The sequence below is a fragment of the Ascaphus truei genome, chromosome 14, assembly GCF_040206685.1.
Source record: "Ascaphus truei isolate aAscTru1 chromosome 14, aAscTru1.hap1, whole genome shotgun sequence".
Taxonomy (NCBI): domain Eukaryota; kingdom Metazoa; phylum Chordata; class Amphibia; order Anura; family Ascaphidae; genus Ascaphus; species Ascaphus truei.
In genome coordinates, this window is record NC_134496.1 from 9,804,086 (window position 1) to 9,821,091 (window position 17,006).

Sequence of the window (17,006 nt, forward strand, 5' to 3'; positions counted from 1 at the left end):
TAGTCTGTATATAAAAACATAACTTTATGTATACTGTAATGCCTAGAACCAAATACCTAGAAGAAGCTAGTTCACGACACAATCACGTGGACATAAGGAATAATTAAGGAGATCAATATAAGATTTTGATGAATAAATGATCACAAATGTATCAAATTACGTGAATGTGAAGGAAAAACAAATACCAATGTGACATGGCTTGAATAAAGATGGTAAATAACACATATATGTACATGTATAATTTATCTTATTATATTTGTTATTAATCTACTCTGTTATATGTTTGAAAAGATATCAATAAACTGAGTAATACAAACCATGAATCCAAAGGTACTGTTATAAGGATATACCATAAGGTAAATATACATGCCTTATTTATGTCTTTCAGAATATTTATAATCATTTATTTATCATTTATCTCTGTTTCTTTTACTATATTAATATATTAACAGATATACCATGAACTTTCTAATGTTGACATTATGAAGTTTTAGATTGGAGAACGGGTATGGTGAAAAATAACAGAAGTATTTAGGGTTAGAGCAACAGCATGATTTAGGAAGGGAAAGGGAGGAGCAACTCGATAATCACAGGACAGGAAAAAATGGAATTAGTTGATCCTATATCTAAATCTAGATCAATATGTGTAGTCACAAGATCAATATATGAATATGTAGAGGTCTGGTGGGATCAACATGGACGCTGCCGCGGATTCGTGAGTTTTTCCTGCTTGCTATATGGTTATATCATTATTCCACAAAAGGATTAGGGTACTGTTTATTGGGGTGATCTTCAGCCTTTGGGTTCCTGGACAATTTGAGTGCCATCTATGGTGGTTTACAAACAAGGATACCACACCCAGTACCCCCCCTACAATCAAGAATATATCCCAGACCTCATATAGGATTCATCATATTCATAACATTATCACTATAGCTGTATACAGTCCTTAGCACCACGCATTATACTTCTGTCCCTGGATGTAGAGGGTCTGGTTTCAGGGTGTCTTGCTGGTAACACAGTCCTTCTGTGCTCCGGAGATCTCGCTGCAGTGCAAGCAGGAGGCGTTTCTACCTGTCTGATGAGCCAGGTGGAGACTGGTTAATTTTCTGTAGCTGCAATTAACCAGCTCCCTGCTGGATTCCTCAGACCAATACAGGCTTTCTATTGAAGCCCTGTTTGACAGGGTTAAGGCCCCTGTCACAGACTCCATCAATTATATTCTAAAAGCCACAAAGCTAGATGATCAGACTCAAGAAGACCTGAATTAATAAGCTGGCACCCCCAAACTACTTGGGGTTACAAGCTGGGGCTTAGTTTGCGCATGTTCAAATGCCACCTTTGCACACTAAAGTAGCTGCTTGCATCATTTCGGGTTTTGAAACATATGGTTTTTGCTTCCCAAAAGTGTATTACTTTGCCCAAAATTAGTATTGTTAATTTCAAAGGAAATATGTAAAAATAATATAACAACCGGTTACAGAACAGGTGTAAGAGTTGATTTCCTGGTTGTTTTTGTGAGGATTATGCTTCCAAGGCAAGAGCAACATTAAAGACGGTGTTATTATATTAAAAGTAATCATAAAAACTTAGCTTGGGTTTAAAGAGAGGTGTTAATGGGGAGTTTATATATTTTCACTCTATGCTACTTTAACCACAAAAATGCAGCATTTGGAAATCCCACAGATCTTGTAGCGGGAGCTGCTCCCTGTGATGTCAAAGCAGGAACCTGTTTGATGATTATAGAAGTGTAAGGAATTATACTGGTTTTTTTATGGGACCAACCACTGTAATGAAATGCAATAAAAAAAAAATTAAGAGTGGGATGAAAACATATAGTTTATAACACCTGCTTTCAAACGCCAGGAAGTTCTTTTTTTAATTTTTTTCAATTTTGTTAGTTTAACCCCCCTCCTAGAGGGTTACTAGCAGTTTGCATAACCCAGGCCCACCCTGTGTTGCCATGGAGATTCTAATATCATGGAAGAGTATTTAAGTAAGGGAGAAGATTTGAGAAGGTTAGGTTCCAGGAGGACAAGAGTATAGGAGCCACGGGGAGAGTAGATAAGTAATGTTTATAAAGTAATAGCACAGACCAAGCAACCACCCCCCCCTCCCTCCCTGTTTATTATGTCGTGTTTAGAGACAATACCCTTGAAGTTAGGATCCCCAAAAGAAGGAATGGAGTCCTGAATATTTAAGTAAAAGGAATATGGCACACTACATAGAGCCTCAGGAAAGAGGGCTGCCAGGTGTTGGCGGATTAGCACTAACCGTGGATCTGCACTAACATTCCTCATCAGTTTGTATGAAAGTGGCAGTTCCCAAAGAGGCCAAAGGTATTGGGTCAAGTAAGAAAAGACCAACCAGGATTCCCGTAGGGGTCTAAAGTAGTCTAATTAATACCAAAGATGATCCTGAAGCAACAAGAGGGGCCGGGTCCCACACCTACTTGAGTGTTAAAATTGGGCACTGATGGAAGAACTGTATTCATGTATGTCTGCTATAAAATACAGTACAATGTTGCCAAAATGTGTATGAGCGGTCGCTGTGCTTGAGGACACAAATACATAAATCACAGTTGTATTACAAAGGTTCCTGGCGTCCATTTTTATACATCCTTGCTACCTCATTGCCCAGCCGCCTGAATACAGCCATGTTGAGTAGTCAACCTTTGCACAACGATGCAAACTCCCTAGGAGCCGGGCCGGGAGGGTGACATTATATAAGGCATGGATTTATTTTACATGTAGTTATTCCCGGTAATGCTCCTTTTTTGAAGCCGTGCCGTCAGACATAGAAATGGGAAACAACTCAGAAGGGCGGCAGCATCGAGAACTCAGAGTCCCCAATGAAAACAGACTCCATAGCACCAACATAAGAAAAGTATGGTACAGCGAGCCAATTAAAAATTGTGTAGCAGAGGCTATGACTGAAAGAAAGAGGAGTAGCATGAAGAACTTTTCATGTATGTAGGACTGAAACAATAATATCTCCAGGACAGCGGGGGTAATAAACGAGGAGACCACTGGATCACATCACGCTAAAAATAAAGTACGTATGTAGCAAGACTTACTGTTCTCAGAGTTGAAGACGAACAAGCAAAAGTCGGCAGTGTCGGGGACAAGGTCTGCCGTGATGGAGCAGTGAGGGGTCCATGCTTCTGGCAGCATCACCGGGGACACAAAGTCTTGCTACATCTGAGTACACCTCCTAGGTCAAAAATTAACCAATAGCAGTGACATGTGTTGACCTCTACAGTGCCCTTATGGAGTATGGTGGGCTCTCACACACTTCCCAGTTCCTTGGGCTCTCTCTTTGTCAGCACACACTTCCATTGTGCTAGAGAGATCCTCTGCAGTTTACACAGGAGGCTTTTCTACCTTACCGATGTGCCAGGTGGTGAGCGGATAATTGTAGCTGCTATGAACTATCTCCCTGCTGGACTCATGAGTCAGATTCAGGCTTTCTATTTGGAGCCCTTTTAGACAAGGGTTAAGGCCCTGTCACAATGGGCGGTGTGATTCTATTTCTATTAAGGCCTCGATGTTCCCATTATCCACCAATACCGTCCACTAAAGTCACCACAAACTAACCTTGATCACCTTATATGGAAATTACAAAGCACTCCATCCTTGAGAGATGACAGCCCCAAATTCTTGGGTTATGAAGAGAAGGGATTAAAACATATTGTGGAAATCTATGGACTGGAAAATATTTTTGGGGTTTTGTAGTAAAATGTCCCACAAAAGAAAGAAGAAAACATTGGTCTAGCGTCACCTCGTAAAGTTGGTTTGGGAAAGTTTCAGATAAAAGCTCCGGCAGCACGTGTGGAAGAAATGAAACCTGTAGACTTATAAAATCTACACTGGCCCATAAAAATGCCACTGGGTGCAATTTACTGAGAAAGTGATCCTAAAAATACCATGAAACCCCCCTCTTTCTCCCCCCAAAAAACAAAGGCTTAGATCTACAGACACATCAGCATTGACCTCCTTTAAAGGTACATTCGCCCATTACCTCCTTTAAAGTTCACAGCCTCGAAAAAAAATGTCAAATTAATTTTCTGCATTTGGTCTCATTATTGCCAAAAAAGGCTCAATTCTGTAGCCAATAATTTGCGAGTTATTATACAGTTTGAAAGCTTCCACTTCATTCCCAGCAACCCTGACATCTAGATGATAACTGTTGGTTCTGCCAGTCCAACACATCGGAAACGGGAGCAGATGACAGAAGAAGAGAGGAGCGACTGCACGTAGAGCCTGGATACTAAAATAACCTGCCTTCACCTTATTATAAAACCTAACAATACGCGGACCCTCGTGCTGTGTGTTCTTGAAGAGGAGCCAGACAGGTTAATGAGAAATCCTGACACGCTGCAGATAGCCTTTTCTTTGATTCCGCAGGAGAAATAAGGATCTCTCATGCCCACTATTGTGCATTTGCTTTTGATCCTCATTGAAGTGTACATTTTGTTTCTAACATGTTGAAGCTAAATCCTCTAGCCTAGAGTGTAAGCTCTGAGGATCAGGGCCCTCATTTCCTTCTGTATCTGTTTGCGCTTCTCTGTCCTTATTTGTATAGGAAAAGCAAAATTAGAATATGCACAAAACAGATATATAATTTGAAGGAAATATAGGAGTAAAAAAAAAGATGCCACCTGGGTTTGGATGGCACTAGGATATTATGCTCCCTACCGCTAGGATACGATGCCACCCACCGCTAGGATACGATGCCACCCACCGCTAGGATATGATGCCCCCCACCGCTAGGATACGATGCCACCCACCGCTAGGATACGATGCCACCCACCGCTAGGATACGATGCCCCCCACCGCTAGGATACGATGCCACCCACCGCTAGGATACTATGCCCCCCACCACTAGGATACTATGACCCCTCCGCTAGGATATTATGCCCCCTACCGCTAGGATACGATGCCACCCACCGCTAGGATACGATGCCCCCCACCGCTAGGATACGATGCCACCCACCGCTAGGATACTATGCCCCCCACCACTAGGATACTATGACCCCTCCGCTAGGATATTATGCCCCCTACCGCTAGCATATTATGCCCGTTACCACTAGGATACTATGCCCCCCTCCGCTAGGATACTATGCCCCTCACCGCTAGGCTATTATGCCCCCTACCGCTGGATACTATGCCCCTCACCGCTAGGATATTATGCCCCCCACCGCTAGGATATAATGCCCCCCACCGCTAGGATATGATGCCCCCCACCGCTAGGATACGATGCCCCCCACCGCTAGGATACTATGCCCCCTTCGCTAGGATACTATACCCCTCACCGCTAGGATACGATGCCCCCCACCGCTAGGATACTATGCCCCCCTTCGCTAGGATACTATACCCCTCACCGCTAGGATACGATGCCCCTTACCGCTAGAATACTATGCCCCCCTCCGCTAGGATACTATGTCCCTCACCGCTAGGATATTATGCCCCCTACCGCTAGGATACTATGCCCCTCACCGCTAGGATATGATGCCCCCCACCGCTAGGATATGATGCCCCCCACCGCTAGGATACGATGCCCCCCACCGCTAGGATACTATGCCCCCCTTCGCTAGGATACTATACCCATCACCGCTAGGATACGATGCCCCCCGCCGCTAGGATACTATGCCCCCCACCGGTAGGATACTATGCCCCCAACCACTAGGATACTATGCCCTCCAATGCTAGGATACTATACCCCCCACCGCTAGGATACTATGCCCCCCCGCTGCTAGGATACTATGCCCCCCACCGCTAGGATACTATGCCCCCCCTCCGCTAGGATACTATGTCCTCCTCTGCTAGAATACTATGCCCACCACCACTAGGATACTATGCCCCCCACGTTTGGATACTATGCCCCCCACCGCTAGGATACTATGCCCCCCACCGCTAGGATACTATGCCCCCCACGTTAGGATACTATGCCCCCCACCGCTAGGATACTATGCCCCCACCACTAGGATATACTGCCCTCCACCACTAGGATACTATGCCCCCCACCGCTAGGATACTATGCCCCACACCACTAGGATACTATGCCCCCACACCACTAGGATACTATGCCCCCACACCACTAGGATACTATGCCCCCACACCACTAGGATACTATGCCTCCCCACCATTAGGATACTATGCCCCCCCACCATTAGGATACTATGCCCTCCACCGGTAGGATACTATGCCCCCCACTGCTAGGATACTATGCCCCCCACCGCTAGGATATTATGCCCCCCATCGTTAGGATACTATGCCCCCCACCGTTAGGATACTATACCCCCCAACATTAGGATACTATGCCCCCCACTGCTAGAATACTATGCCCCCCACCGCTAGCATACTATGCCCCCCACTGCTAGGATACTATGCCCCCCACCACTAGGATACTATGCCCCCCACCACTAGGATACTATGCCCCCACCGTTAGGATACTGTGCCCCCCACTGTTAGGATACTATACCCCCCACCATTAGGATACTATGCCCCCCACCACTAGGATACTATGCCCCCCACCGCTAGGATACTATGCCCCCCACTGCTAGGATACGATGCCCCCCACTGCAAGGATATGATGCCACCCACCGCTAGGATACGATGCCCCCCGCTGCTAGGATACTATGCCCCCCGCCGCTAGGATACTATGCCCACCTCCGCTAGGATACTATGACCCCCCACCATTAGGATACTATACCCCCCCACCATTAGGATACTATGCCCCCCCCACCGCTAGGATACTATGCCCCCCACCGCTAGGATACTATGCCTCCCACCATTAGGATACTATGCCCCCCACCATTACGATACTATACCCCCACCGCTAGGATACTATGCCCCCCACCGCTAGGATACTATGCCCCTACCGTTAGGATACTATGCCCCCCACCGTTAGGATACTATACCCCCCCACCGCTAGGATACTATACCCCCCCACCAATAGGATACTATACCCCCCACCATTAGGATACTATACCCCCCGCCGTTAGGATACTATGCTCCACCACCGCTAGACATAAATAATTAGTACAATAGTAAAGCAAGAATGGCTCAAGCCTGAGGAATGGGCCACGGGCCCAGGTACATTGTATTTTGTGAGTATGTGTGTCCTATGCTACTCTTGAGTTATTGTATAATTATTACTTTATACCCTGTGAGGGTCATACATAGAAATAGCAGATACTATGCTGCTTTGCAAAACGTGCTTTGTCTACATGGCATTTTATTGATTATTCCTGATGTATGGAGTGCTGATCCATTTTTGCCTTACTATTGTGCTTATTTGGATGTCATTCTCTTTATGTAATTGATGTCACTCTGTACCCCCATTGTAGATAAACGATAATAATAATACATAGGTTGGCGGTATTTTGCCATTATGACCTAGAAAGAGCCATTTAGAAATATTACACTTTTTGCAGCTATGCCCCCTTTTTTCTCTATTTATTGTGATACCACTTTGTTTTCCCATCTCTTATGTATTCCTTGTTCCTATCCATCGACTGTCTGTTTGCCCCGTTTATTTCTTCTTTTATTTCTGGACTTATGCACCTTTATAACAACTTTATTCCATGAAACACTTTTCTCCCAATGGGAATCAAAGCGCTTCACAATTACAGCATAGCCAGCGGTACGCAGCACACCGAATTTCTCCAGACACAGTCATTGCCCCGTGGAGCTTACACTCTATGTTTTTGGTGCCTGAGGCACAGGGAGATAAAGTGACTTACCCAAGGTCACAAGGAGCCGACACCAGGAATCGAACCAGGTTCCCCCCCGAGTCAAACACAGTGTCGTTGTTTACAGGCAGTGTCTTATTTCCCGTTACTTAAAAAAGAATGGCTCATTACTGCACATGATTGCACAGTTAGTATGATACCCTGCTAGCACATCCACGATAAGCTACTAATGCTAACTAAACCCTTTATCAGATAATGGAGTGTCAGCTAGTGGTAATCGTTATTTATTTTTTTGGAAAGATAAACTTGTGGTGATGCAAAATAGGTTCTGTGACTTCTGAACAATGAAGCATTTTGAACTTATGATGATAACCAAATAAACAAAAGCTTGACCTTGTAGCCTTAGATCAAGGTTAATAGGACTTCAGTGCAGGGGTTATCAGTGGTCTATTGCAATGCCGAAACGGTTAAAATATTGTCTTTAAAAAATTCACTGTCCGGTGCCAGGAGAATTAAAATTACGATCAGCGCTAGTTCATGATTATTCTCAGGTTTCTTACCCTCTTTTACTTTTCAGTAACCGCACACAGTAATGGATTTGAAATCTGCAACCATGCCCTAATCTACCACTTTAATACACCATAGTTGTGAAGGGAAATATTGAATGAAAGCCAAAGCCCCCCTACCCAAAACAGAGAAAAATAGAAACTTGTTTTATGAGCGGGTTATAAATTATCTCCATAAATGCCAGCTTCCTAATGGAACATTGGATATTTTGCAAACCGCAACACAAATGGTTATTTGAACTCCGATTTGTCTTCAGATGGCAAACCAGGGTCCTCCAACTAAAGTCGATAGAATAAACTCGACCTTCTCTCGATATTTAAAGCAGCAGTAGTACTTTTTAAAAGGTGCTATGTATGTACTAATGTCTGCTGGGCATCTTATCTGTGGCACCTGAAAGTGGAAAATTCGAGACGGGGTTCCTAACTGCAAAGGAGCACAAAAAAACAGGTTTGAAGCAGGGGGTCTCCGGAGCTGAGCAGCATGGATTTCAGCTTCGGGGGCCGCCTGCATCCTGAGATACTTACCTCGGAAAGTGGTACTTGTATATCTGTGCAGTTTAAGTGTCCCGCATCACGTGGACCAATAGGAAGTTGCAAGGTGATCACATCACGGCTTCCTATAAGCCCACGGGACATATAAAGTCGCCATATTGATAGCCCCGCCTAACCCTATTTGGGCTGCTACTGACACCCCTAGCGAGGTAAGGATCTCAGGAAGCAGTGGGTCCCCGGAGCTGAAATTACGGTGGTTCAGCTCTGGAGACCCCCTACTTCAAAACTATTTAATGCTTAGGTGCTTATTCTGTTTAAGCCAAACAGACAATTGGGCTTGTGACAGGGTGAATTAACGTCACCAGCTATATGCCTGGCAGACGTATGTGTGGGTATGCAGTGCAGCAGTGACAAGGTTAACTTTCAGCTGGGAAGCTCCTGACAATTAGAGTGGTCCCAGCTGCATTTAAAACCCCCAGGCTGCACACCCATGCAGGCTAGCTGGTCAAGAGACAGGACTGAAATGCTGAAGTAAGATTACTGCTATAAGGTCTGTTTTCAAAGTACATTGTTGATGAACGGTCTGTGTCCTGCATGCTGAAAAGATGCTGTTTTGTTTTATGCTGAAAAGAAGCTGTTTTGTTTTTGTGTGCTGTATTTTTAAGGCTCAATAAATAAGCCTTATCCAGAAACCCCGCGTGTGGTTGCATGTACCCTGCAACATATGGTGTCAGAAGTGCCGGGATTTTGAGAGGCCCCTGCAGTTGAAGGGCCACACACACAAAAAAAAAAAATGGAAGAATTTTTAAAAGAGTTTCTGTGCGAGCAGACCAGACAGCAGGGACTGTTAATGCAGGAACAGGCCCAACTACAGGCAGAGAGATGAAAGACTATTGCAGCAGCAAACCCAGCTCCTAATCCAGCAGCAGGAAGCACAGGATGAGCGGATGGCCAGGTTGCTGACTCAATCCCAGGGGTCTGCCAGTCCAGAACTTGCGAACAAACCCCCGGTCCTCCTGAGGAAAATGGCTCTGAACGAGGATCCGGAGGCTTTTCTACTGACGTTTGAAAGAGTTGCTGAAGCCCAGGGCTGGTCTGCAGATCGCTGGGCAACCGCTTTGGCCCCGCTCCTCATAGGAGAAGCCCAGGCCTCATTTCAGGGCCTCCCAGCGGACGAGGCAATGGATTACAAACAAGTAAAAGCCACCATACTGGATCGCTTAGGTCTGACGCCAGAGACCTACCGGCAGTAGTTCCGGAGCCTGAAGTACACCACTAATATGAGACCCCGGGTCCTCGCTCAGCGGTTATTGGACTTGGGTACTCGCTAGATACAACCCGAGGAGCGCACTAAGGAGGCAATTCTTGAGCAAGTTGTTTTGGAACAATTCCTACAGGTAATACCCCCTTCCGCACGCTCTTGGGTAAAACGCCATGCTGCTGAAACCCTAGCTTTGGCGGTCCGACTCGTTGAGAACTTCCTTGGGGCCGAGGAGCAGGCGAGTGTCCTGGACCCGACGAATCCTACTCCACCGGCACTTGCGGACGCCCAAAGAGGGAGGTCGGACCAACGGGAAACCTACGGCCCATCCATACGCAACTGCCAAGTCCCACGGAAGGAGCAGTCGTTCCAGCAAGGGAGGGGTTCAAATGCTGGTCACCGCCGAGACCCTCATCTACTTCCTGATGTTGGCTCTTTGCCAAATGAGAGGAACGTCAGAGGACGTCGCACACAGGACCCATCGGAGGCCTGGTCTCCAGTATCCGGTCCCGCTAAGCGGTATCCACGGCACCCTCCGGCAAGGGAACACTCTCCATGTTCGGCCTGCGGAGAACAAGGCCACCGTCATGTGGACTGTCCACAGATGGAATGCTCCTTCAGCAGGACAGTCGCCTCGGCCTTCCCCAGAGAAAGTGGCAAGCCCTGGCTACTTCCAGTCCAGATTGGTGGTAAAACCATCCAGGCCCTTATAGATTCAGGCTCTGGAAAAACGCTGGTCTTCCAGGAACTGTTACCGCCTGACGTGCTTTCCTTTGACTCCCCATGGAGTATAGAGTGTATACACGGCGATGTAAAATGGTATCCGACGGCCAAAATCCTGCTACAGGTGAAAGGTCAGGAGGCCAGGATCGAAGTAGGAGTCGCTCCTTGGCTCCCTGGCCCCGTTTTGCTCGGCCGTGACTGGCCTTTCTTTTCAAACCTAATGGCTCCAGTCTCTCAGGAGGAGCCCCATTCTCTGACTCAGGAGAAACCTGGTAAACTGTTCCCCTTTTCGGCCGATCTGTTCCACAATAGACACCGGGTTCCAAAGACTCAGAGGCAAAGACGCTGTGACAAACAGGACTGGTTGCAGAAATCTGGGACTCAAGGTGCCCATACTAATAGGCATAAGTCACAAGTCATGACTTGGGAATGGCCAGAAAAAGGGAGATTAAGGCCCTGGGGATTTACCAGAGCTATGTCTCCCTGATTTTCGCCAGAGGGAAGACCCAGTCCTGGCCTAACAATATGATAAAGTGGTAAAGATTGATGACCAGATATTGAATGCACAAGGGATAATGGTGTTCCCTCATTTTGAATTGTCGAATGATATCCTGTATAGGGTGAACAAGCAGACACAAACAGGGGAGGTCACCAGACAAATATTGGTTCCCAAGGCGTTTGTTAAAACTGTCTTCACCCTAGCCCATACTGTCCCTTGGGGTGGTCACCTGGGTACCTGCGGGTACTCAGGAGGGTATGGTCCAATGACAAGAGAAAAAACAAACTGGCATAGCGCAGGAAGCCGACGTGATTACGTAGCGAAACGCGTTGAGTGGGAGTCTTTCCTTGCGGAGCTGTCGGATAAGAAGTTCCAGAAGATCCAGCCCTCACCCAGTGACGAAACCGGATCTGACGTCAGACGCCGAGCTGTGCAGTGTCGCAGCTGATCATAGGCAGAGACAGACGAATGCGGAGAGTTGCAGGATGGTGAGCCAGCTGGCTGTTGATATCCTCTTTAACACTATTGTAGTGTGACATGCCCAATTTTATCTGATATATTGTGAGTGTTATTTTTTATTTAGATAAATATTTTTATACCTTGGTTGATCTGCGCTATGCCAGTTTGTTTTTTCTCTTGTCATTGGACCATACCCTCCTGAGTACCCGAACCACTTTGATGACAACTATATCACGCATCTACCACTGACCTTTGAGTCAACCCTGTTGTTTTGACTCTTACATCTTGTAAGTAGTCACTTCATAAGAGCCAAGTTATCTGGAATCATTATTTCCCTATAGCTATTCTGCTGCACTTAGTTTTTGTCTTTGTTTCTCCCTATGCTCCCCCCGGATTTCGTGTTTACTGCTGTTACCATTGGGGAAGAGTGAAGACTACCCCTCCCAGTGGGTTTTGAGCAGGGGGTGAAACCGTTTATTTATTCATTTATTTATTCATCTTTTTGCACTTATAAGAGTTTAAATTTGGTTCACTTATTTACAGTGTTCACCCCTTTTATCTGTTTGCGCCTGTTTTCACTATACCACTACACAATTGTATATAATGTATACCCTGTTCATTAATGTAACTGTATTTGTCATATTAACTATGCCTAGTACATACTTGAAAATGAGAGGTAACTCTCAATGTATTACTTCCTGGTAAAACATTTTATAAATAAAATAAAAATAAATAAATATAGAATAAGCCCCTTCATAGTCAGGTTAAACAGAAGTAGTCCTGATGAATGATGCTGCACCACACAACACACGTTTCTGATTTATTTATCTTTAAGTCTTGGAGGTACCAGGATTCAATCTGGTGCAGCAAAATAATTCTGATTACTCACCCACTTATCTCCGAATGCTCAGAATAATATCCCGATTATAATAAAGGCTCTGCTACTTTTTATAACTTATGCATTGTAAGCCACAAGAGCTTCATCCACAGAGATTCAATCATTTGACCTGCTGCCTAAGAGAGAAAGCAAGGACAAGCATTATTCTCTCGCTCAGAAGTGAGCTCAGGTGGCAAGCCTGGAATATTCCCTGCATGCTTCAACTCAACCACCGAGTGGAGTTCCTGTCACTGATGCCATATCTATGTCATTTGTCATCTCTCCCTGTCCTCAACATGCACACAACAGTTCAAGTGCACGTGTATGACACACCAACATAACATTTGCCTGGCAGAAGACATACTGCTATAATTGGATTTATTTTTCACTAGGCGAGAGGGTTTGGGCAATAAAACAGATGCTTTGCAGCAAAGCTCAGAATTGAATTTGCAGTGGGAGGGGGTAATATGTGCGAATTTTTAAGGTTTAAAAATGAATTGACTATAAATCACAGGCTAAAAATCTACCGAATTGTTAAGCCCTCATTTTCTTTCCACTTAAATGTCTATGCTTTTTGATAAGATATGTTCAAAAAAACGTATTCCCAGAATTTTAATTAACACGTCTGCATCAGATATTGCACAGATCTCTTATTCCCTCTAGATTGTAAATTCTCAGGATCAGGGTCCTCATTACCTTCTGTATCTGTCTGTGCATGTTTGTTCCTATTTGTATGTAACTTTGTTTATGCAATATACATAACTCTGTACACCCATTGTACCGCGCTGCGGAATACTGTATGCTGGCGCTTTACAAATAAACAATATTAATAGTCTGGATCCCCTCCCACCCATCCCCCCTAGGAGCTTCTATTGTAATTAAGGAGTCAATGACCTTAGGGGGTTAACTGTGAGGACATATGCAGAATAACGCCCCTCTCCAATCACATGGTATTGAGTGACTTAGTCGGAATGAAGCAACTCCCACTATATACATGGTGACCAGTGACGTCACCATCAGGGTATATACACTGAGACTGAAGGTTTTAGAATTTAGGTTCCTGGGAGATTGGTTGTGCCAAATCGCGCATGCGCAGTCGGCGAGCATCGACTGCGCATGCGTGAGATTTGTCCCGGTTTTTGCGGGGACACATATGGTCACGCTATAATAATGGGCTGTTATCACAATCACTAACGGACGTTATTTTCCCTGAAATTAATGCATATTCACAAAGCTAATTATATGCAAAAAAAATGGTTGGTGCATATCTCATCAGCATAAGCCATAATGCCTAGGCATTTGAAACATTGGAGGTGGGGACTGGGGTGTCTCATCAGGGCAGCCAACAACTTTCCCGGGGCCCAGGACTGGAGTTTCTCTTCCTCATTCCCGAGGTTCCTCATAATTGGGTCTCATTAGTGTGAAGTTGATTACTGGCTTTGCAATGTCAAGCTGATTGTGGGTAAAACCAGACACAAAACAAGGGGAAGACAGAGAGAGAAAAGGTGTGTTCCTTTTTGTGCACAGGTATCCCTCCAAGTATTGTATAATGATATGTTTGGGTAAGTACAAAAGTCACTAGGTTACTAGATCCTCTAGTAAAATAGTCTCGCTCCCTTTCCGGTAGAATACTGTACTTACCGCAGCGCTGAGGATACCCGTCAGCACTTAATGAGGTGTTGACTTAGGTTTTATCATCAACCTTCCCATAGTCTCTAATGAGGCCTGAGTCATTGAAATCATGTTTTTTATTCAGATGCTCATTTTGGGGGGTTTCATCATTAAACTGTCATTGTGCTAATCTGGGCACCATAAAACAGTAACTCCAATTTAAGAAAATAGAAGTTTCCGTGCGATAACACTTCGAACAGCTCTGTCGCAGTTTAAGACATTACCCAACTCACTAATTAAGGTCATCGGGGACTGACATTTCTGATAGCGGGTCCTGATCACACATACTGTACAGTAAAGAGAATCTAGGAGAGGAATAAGACGCGTGCAAAAAGTTACACAGCAAAAGGGCCCCAGTGAAGGCTAAAAGTTGAAACATTAAGTTTACATTTGTGTTGTTTGTATTCCGGTTTGTACATATGTTTAATGTCATTTTCAATTCATTACAGATGTGCATAACCCGCAGATAAAAAGGAAAACAGGATAAAGCACCCAAGGAAAAAGTCACTGTTTAAATGATGTACCGATAAACTTTCAGGCAACTCCACATTCTCTTGACTAAACAGCAGTGCATTTTGCCGAGGCTGACAGAACATTTCAATGGCAAAAAGTGGAAAAGATGCGAAGAGGACAAGGGGCTGTAACTCCTCCGCTCTTACTGGTTTCAAGAATGCAAACAATGTTCTTGCAGATCTATAAAGAAACTCTACAGCTTCAGAAGACGGACATCAATAATGGTGAGGAAATACACCACTGACAATTGCCTGTTTCTTTAACAGTGGGGGCTTTGTGTGTGTGCTGATGCAAATGATTCAATCTCTGTGATTGTTTGTTAAACTATTGTCACTATTAAGTGAAGTCAGTAATGATATGACTGCCAGATAACTTGTAGGCTGTCTTCCAATTAGTTGGCTCAGTGTGCTTAAATCTATTATGATACCCAATTGCTCAATCCACTTACATTGTAATTCTTTGTCAATTTGTCGGCCTGCTAGATCCCCGCTATTGGGATACAATGTTTCCTCTATCTGAATTAGTGGCTGAGAGTTAAATCTGAATTAGTGGCTGAGAGTTAAATCTGAATTAGTGGCTGAGAGTTAAATCTGAATTAGTGGCTGAGAGTTAAATCTGAATTAGTGGCTGAGAGTTAAATCTGAATTAGTGGCTGAGAGTTAAATCTGAATTAGTGGCTGAGAGTTAAATCTGAATTAGTGGCTGAGAGTTAATTTACTGTTGCGGCTAAGCTTAATCTAAAGCTTAACCGCAATTTTCTCTGACTTTTTATTTTTCGCGCCGAAATTGGTCGTTTGCGGCCGTTTCTCACGATCAGCACTAATGGCGCTGAACAAAGGAAGCGCCTGCAGCGCTGGAAAAAAAAAAAGCCCGCGTCTGAACGCATTTTAAAAATAACCGCGGAGGCGGCCGCTGTCGACAAAGGGCGGCCGCCACTATAGGGTTTTATGGATGCGAACTCAATTAGCACCATTATTTATTTTTATTTATTAAATGTTTTACCCGGGAGAGGGAGCGGCTCAGTGAGTAAAAGACACTGACTGGCACTGAGTGTGAAGCAGGGGAACCTGGTTCAATTTCCGGTGTCGGCTCCTTGTGACCTTGGGCAGTCACTTTATCTTCCTGTGCCTCAGGCACCAAAAACAGATTGTAAGCTCCACGGGGCAGGGACTGTGTCTGCAAAATGTCTCTGTAAAGCGCTATGTAAAACTAGCAACGTTATACAAGAAAAAAAAAGTAATACATTGAGAGTTAGCTCTCGTTTTCAAGTATGTCCTGGGCACAATAGGATTTAACACTGGATCAGCCCTGTTTACTGCCAGCTGAGGTTAGTGAGTCACTCCCATTAGAGAGATATATGATTATCATAGTTTTACCTCCTCTCCATCTGCCCCTTTCAATCCAATTTCCACACACCTGATCACTCCCCCTCCTCCCTCCCAGTCCAGATGCTCAGGTTTTGGCACAGTATTCCCATCTTATTGTGGTGAAAATGGCTGACTCGTGTGCTCTGTAGCGGTTGTTTCCCCCATGCATATATCATGTAATGTATTGGAATGACTCCTTTGTGTGCTGAGTGGGTACGTGACTCAGCAAGTCAGCACACAAAGGAAACTGGGCCCAGCCACAACTGACGCAGTTCCCTGTGGTCAGTTGGAATTTCTCACTCTCCTAAAGCACTGTCACCATCCATGGCTGTGATTGGTCCATCACAGATGAGCCCTCGCTCTTTGATTGGCTGATGTAGAATCCATGCTGTGATTGGCCCGCACAGAGCATCTCTGCGCTGAGAGGTCATCAGTCCCCCTCTAAAGTTTCAGATGGAAGTCGAGGTCTAGGTATACCCCTATCTATCTCAGTTCTACAGTCTAGCAGCAGTTCATCCTGACTTTGGTTAGTTGGTGTATCGCCAAGGTTTTTTTTATGGAAACACCAAAGCGAGGCTCGGTCGAGTAGACGAGCGGGACAGTTGAACGTGCTATTCTGAGAATAGCACCTCTGAGGTCTTGAGGGACCAGAACCCTACGGAGAGTGGAAGCCGACCTGGGTAAGTGGCGCCCAGCACCCAGTGAGCCAGGACTTCACCCCATAACCCCCGTTTTGGAGACTTGCGCTGTAATCTTGTATCGTGTTATGCCTGTTAACTCCTTCTTTCTGTCTGGCGTCTATGATCCCAGTGTATATTGTCCTGGTCTCCTGTGACCATCACAAATGAACGCAAACAGATACAAAAAGGTATTAAGGGCCCC

At 45.0% G+C, this 17,006-nt stretch overlaps 1 protein-coding gene across 1 annotated transcript in view; it reads left to right on the top strand.

The window, feature by feature from the left end:
• Positions 1-17,006, top strand: part of LOC142465421 (uncharacterized) — a 77,102-nt gene that overhangs the window by 542 nt on the left and 59,554 nt on the right. The window lies entirely within an intron of this gene.